Consider the following 6,179-nt stretch of genomic DNA (forward strand, 5'->3'; position numbering starts at 1 on the left):
AAAGACAAATATTCACATTTTGTTGGTTGAATCTCTAAAAAATGCAAAAGATAACAGTTTGACATAATAAAATATTTCTACATCAGTAAGGTGATTCTCAAACAGCTGTTAGCTTGAAATTTGAATTTTATTTAAATATGAGAACAAAGAGTTTTCACTGTTTTTATTTTATACAACATAAATTCTGCAAAAGAATAAAAACTGAGCTGAAGACTTTTAGCTTCATGTGAGAGATTTTACCTTAAAGAGATAAACCTCTGTTACTCTGTTTATTTAGCTTCTGCTGCATTTCTGCATGTCCTCATCCACTAAATATAAAATAGTGTAAATGAGCAGCTTTTGATGTTTGACAGTTTTTATTGTGTCTGAACGTTCCTGCAGTTGGTTTGTGGTTGATGTGGATTTGCTGCTCATGTGAATCCTCCCACAGTGTTTCATTAGCAGCTGTAACCACAGTGACTCTGATAAAACAGGAATTAGCAGAATCCATCTGATATGAAGCTGTGCTTTGAATACCACTTCCCTCCTCTTTGAAGAGTAGTCAGATATCTGTGTTCAGGTTTTTGTACAGCCTCTTCTACACTTTGTATCACTGTGTTTCTAGAGCACAGTAGTAGAGAGCTGTGTCTGCCAGGGTTAGGGCTGCTATGGTCAGATTAGTTGTTGTAGGTGATGTTTTTGATTCATATCGATTATCAGGAATATATTCATCACTCCATGATCTTGCTTCTTTCCACAATATAAACTGAGGAGCCTGAAGGTCAGAATCATGTCTGTACCAGTGAAGGCGTACATACTCTGATGTTGTCTCATAGCTACATGTGAGTTTGACAGATTCTCCTTCTGTTTCAGTGACTTCAGGTTGTTGAGGAGTGATTGAGTCTCCAGCTGTTAGTCCTGGAAAAAGAAAGAAGAAAAGTAGTGAAATGCAGTCTGTATATCTGCTTAATGCAGCAGCTTCAACTAAACTTTAATCCCTGTTCTTAAACTCACCTATAATGTGAGATAGAAGCAAAAAGAGGTGCAGCAACATGTCTTTGGAGTTATTAAAGCCAGACAGACAGCACATGAACAATGTTCTTCCACTGCAGCACAATGACCAACAAATAATGTCATTGGATGAGCTCAACTTCAGTGGGCGGGGCCAGTTTAATAGCTCAGCCAATCAAATAGTTTTGTGCTTCCACAGCAGCTCTGTCTCTGTCTCTGATCTTTACTGCTTCATTTCTCTGTTGTCTTTGTCATCAGTCCAATGACACAAGAATCAGAGGTTTAACAGTGTGTGGCTCCCTCTAGTGGATGTTGTGGAGTATTCTGTTGTCTTTGCTCCAAAGGTTTTTGTACAGAGTTTTGCTGTTTCCTGTCACTGTGGGCTGCAGAGCACAGTAGTACACAGCAGAGTCAGACACTGCAGCAGAGGAGATCTCCAGATGAAACTGCTGTTTTTCTTTGTCATGTATAAACTTCAGCTTTTCTGTTTGCTCTGAATGTTCTGCCATAACAAGCTGTGGATGTGAACCAGACTTCTGATGGTACCAGAAAAGGTTCTGAACATAACCTGAATAGTTGCAGGAGAGAGTCACAGTGCCTCCTTCCAAACTCGTCACTACATTTTTAGATGGTGTCAGTAAATCCTCAGAGGATCCTGAAAACAACAAAGACATATTTCACCATCATGTTTCTGCATCTTTAAACTTAGTTTATAAAAAGTGAATCAATTCAAACAACATCCAGATATTTTCATGTCCATCATCTCCTTTTACATCTCACTCCATCTTTTGATGACTCACCAGTCTGAAAGGAGACTATCATCATCCAAATGAAAAGCAGCAACATGATTTCCTCTTGGACTGAATGAACAATAGAGAGAACACAGCAGCTCTTCAGCTCCTAAATGAAGCCGTTCATGTTCACTGCTGTAGCTCCTCCTCCAAAGGCTGCTTCTTCTGGATAGGCTTGGCCCTGGTTTCTGTGGAGCCTGTAAATAAAGAGCTTTGAATATTTGAAATATTTAGCAGAATGTAGAATAATCTCACTCATGTATTAAACAGCAGAAGTACACGTGTAAACCAGCCAGCATCAACACTGGACTTTAAAGAAATCCATTACTGACCTGTGATGGACCGAACAGTGAAGGAAACTCAGGCACAGGTTAAAGTCCAAAAAAGGTTTTTTGTTTGTTTGTTTGTTTTTTCATTTAACCCAAAATCAAAGTTGGTTAAATTTATACAAAAGATCATCAAAATCTTAGGCCCATAAAACAGGTCAAAGTAACAGAACTCTACTCAATGTGTAAAACAAACATTATGACTCAAACAGACCTGCCCGCATCACCGTCTTCTTCTACATTTTAATGGCGGTTGGCAAAACAACTTTAGGTGCATTACTGCCACCTTCTGGACTGGAGTGTGGGTTGGCGCGGTTTCTCCACCTACAAATCCATTTATACGTCCTCCCTTTAATACCGATCTGATGCAACCTGATCAGGAGTCCTTCTTTCCACATCACATCGTACGCCTTCTCGACATCTACAATCACGGCTGCTACACTCTCACTGTTCACTTGGGCACGCCTTATTTCATGCTCTAGACGCACAGCTGGATCTATCGTGCTTCTTCCTTTTCTAAACTTTGGTAATACTTGATCTTACTATTAGTTTCCAAAAAGTCAATTAATCTTTCATTCACCATTTTTTCCATTACTTTCCCCAAATGTGATGTCAAAGCTATCGGTCTATAACTTTCCGCCAAGGCTGGATCCTTTCCTGGCTTACATACGGGAACAATGATCGTTTCTACCTTCTTCCCATACTTTGAACATTTTACTAATATAGTCTTACGAGGGTTGCTTAAGTTTTTAATCATACAATAACTATCTGATCTCTACCTGGAGTCGTATTTCTTACTTCCATTAATGAATTATTTAACTCTGCTACTGAAAACATGATATTTATCAGACCTTCGTGTTTCTTCTCTTCCGCTGATTTCTGCAGTAATTTTCTGTGCTGTGAACTTTTGCAAATGCTCTTTCCAATAATTCAGCTTTACTCCTATTATCTACTAATAATCTGTCATTATCTTTCATTACTGGATAACCATACTCGTTCCTCTTCCCAGACATTTTCTTTATAGTTGTCCAGACTCTCCAAAGGGGTCGATCTCCCCAAAGTATTACAGTACTTCCTCCAATATTCCCTCTCAGCTGATTTAACTACCGTTCTTACTTCTGCCCGTTTCCTTTTGTAGCATATGAGATTTTTAAACACACAGTGCTCTTTTCAGCATTTTAAATGCTTTGTTCTTGGCTTTGATTATGGCTGTACGTTCTTGCGTCCACCATGGCACTACCTTTATCCTTTTACTGCCACCTTTCTTTGGGATGGATGCTGTTGCTGCATAAGTCATAATCTGACTAACTGTAGAATTTAACTGATGCTTAATGTTTTACACAAACACCAGTTTGCTTCGTCAAACCTCCATTTCCTCTTTTTCTGTTGCATCAGCGTCTACACAAATATCAATAACTATCGGATAATGATCACTACCAATCGTACTCTCTTTTAACACTTTCCATGTGCTCCTACCTGACAAACATTGTGAAACCATTGTGACATCAGGACACGACTCTGTACCTCTTACCAAATCCACCCTTGTGCCAGAGCCATCATTTAGAACCACTAAATCCTTCTCCTCAACTACATCCTCTACCACCTTCCCACTGGTGTCATTACACTGCCCTTATAAAGTGCTTGGTGTAGTTTCCCTCTCCAATCCCTAAGAAGCATTTGCATTTCTTTCCTCTCCAACTTTTTAAACGGACTCTAAAAATTAATTATTTTGATATTTCCTTTCTGAGACCATACTTCTACAACTATCACCTCTAACTCTGCTGTAGCCGACTATACTTAATTTCATTCTTAACAAACGTTGCACATCCTCCACTTTTACCCACCTGAATGCTCGAGTATCCTTGAATAACAAAGTCTAGACTTGGTTTAAATCTGTTTCTTGTACACATATAATACCCGGCTTCAAATTTAATGCACAAATAGCTCCCTTCAGTTCCTGGCCAATTTGCAATACGCTCCTAGCTTTCCATTGAAGAATTAGCATTAAGTTATAGCTTGTGGGTCTGATGTACATTCTCCATGACTAAGATCTCAATGTATTTTTCCCCAAGACAAATCTTCACTTTGAAAAACTTTGCTGCTGCTTTTACTACTATCTTGATCTTTTCTGTTTTGACTTGCGCCAAGAACAAGACACGTTTATCCATTTGGACTTCAGGCTGATTCCTGCCCTTCTCCTCCATCCCTCTCCCATCACCTATTCCTTGTTCCTCATCAGGTTTTCTGCCCTTGTTATTTACTCTCCTCAAAGCTTCTGCATAAGATATCCTCTCCTCTGTTCCAACTTGTTGAATCTCTGCTGCCTGCTTCCTTACTGTGCACCTGTCATGCGCTGCTGCATGTGGCCACCCACAGTTGCAACACTTAACCTGACTCCTGCCACAGTCACCATACATATGTTCTCCCCCGCATCTTCCACACCTCACTCTTCCTTTACACACTATGGGACCAAAGCTCTGACATTTGTAGCACCTGAGTGGAGGAAGCACATAAACACGGACACTAAAACTCATGTACTCCACCATGACTTTCTCTGGCAGCTATTCCCTTGGAACTCAAGCAGTACTGACGGACTATTTTTCTCCATTTCTAACAGCTTGCAGTCTTTTTATTCCAGTGATTTCTCCTCCGTTGATCACTTTCCTCATCTCCTCCAGATTTTCCCCACTGGGAATACCTGAAATCACTCCTCTACACCCTCTCCTCTCACTAACCACCTTCCTGTCCATAATCTCCTTTTTTACAAAGCATTTTCAACTTGAGCGCTGTGAAATGCACTTCACACACAGGCACAGTTCTTTGTCGCCAGATGCCACGTTTATTTTTAGTTTTCATTTGTTATGACTGTGCACAGTCTGACAGCTCCGGTCTCAGCTGATTCCCAGCTTCCTCTCCGCTCCTCTCCCATCTCACTAAAAAAGGGGAAGGAAACCATCATCAGTCCGAATGCCATCAGCTGTTCTCACCTGCGTCTCCAGCACCGCCCCGTTGAGCTCACTGCACCACTCCTCCCCTGCAGCCGTGCCCGGTGTTCCGACAAACCATCCTACTTTGGCAATTTTAGCTGTTAAAGTACGTTTCTAGCTCATGTTGACAAAGGTAGGATGGTTCGCCACTGAATTTTAGCAGTTTAAGTATGCTTGCAGGTGACATTAACAAAGGTAGGATGGTTTGGCAGTTAATTTCATGTTGTGCGCATGCGCAGAAACAACGGGTAGGATGGTTTGCCAAGTAGGATGGATTCCCAGAACACCTGGACCACACCTCCGCCACAAGCGCTTTAGACTTTTGTTCTGCATTTTTACATTTCACAAACAATCACCCGTCTCGGAGCACCTTAGCCAGCTCAGAGCTCAGTCAGAGCAATTGGACTCAGTCCCATTATTTCATTCCCAGGTTTGAATTTCAATATCACTTTAAATTCTTCCATCATTACTTCATGCCTACCATCTTCCTCTTCAAGTGCTCGCTTCCGTGTTGGCGCAGATTTCAACCTGTCCTTCCTAACCCCCACGTTTCTACTATGTCCAATTTATTTCAATCAATGTCCATTTCCTCATCGTCAGAAAGCCCTCCACTACTACTTGCCATTCTGACCCAGTCACAGTCCAGATTATGCCAATCCACCGGCGATCGAGTGTTATTCCAAACAGCAAGCCTCTAACCGAACAACTCCTGCCCGAGCCAGCTGTCAAAGCGGCGGCGCGTCGAGCTCCCTCTGTCAGGTAAGTGAGACAAAGGAGAAACTTAATAGTGGCTGATCATCCCACAAAAACACATAAAAGGGGTAAAATACACAAAAAAACTAACTAAAAAAAATCCAATTCCCCCCATGATCCAGAGTTATGGTATGAGCCAGTTTGCAGTTCTCCATACAGACTTGCTCCGCCCCTTTTCCACCTCTTGGCTCATCAATCAAGAGACTGGAGCAGCTGCAGCTGAGGTAACTCAGAAAACAAAAAGATTAAATCATACATAACAGTGTCAACTAAAATGTGCGCACTTATTTTAGAATACAGTGTTATATGAGTATTTAAATTAATTCTAAACC

General features: G+C 41.0%; 1 long non-coding RNA gene across 1 annotated transcript; it reads right to left on the bottom strand.

Annotated features, from left to right (window-relative positions):
• Positions 1–1,343: 1,343 nt before the first annotated feature.
• LOC113010380 (uncharacterized) lies at positions 1,344–5,929 on the bottom strand. Its single transcript, XR_003270321.1, has 5 exons — positions 5,576–5,929; positions 2,114–5,040; positions 1,791–1,978; positions 1,559–1,645; positions 1,344–1,373 (listed from the first exon to the last, which is right to left on the bottom strand). It is a non-coding gene; the product is annotated as an uncharacterized LOC113010380 (long non-coding RNA).
• Positions 5,930–6,179: the final 250 nt, after the last annotated feature.

Source organism: Astatotilapia calliptera, chromosome 18, assembly GCF_900246225.1.
Source record: "Astatotilapia calliptera chromosome 18, fAstCal1.2, whole genome shotgun sequence".
NCBI lineage: Eukaryota > Metazoa > Chordata > Actinopteri > Cichliformes > Cichlidae > Astatotilapia > Astatotilapia calliptera.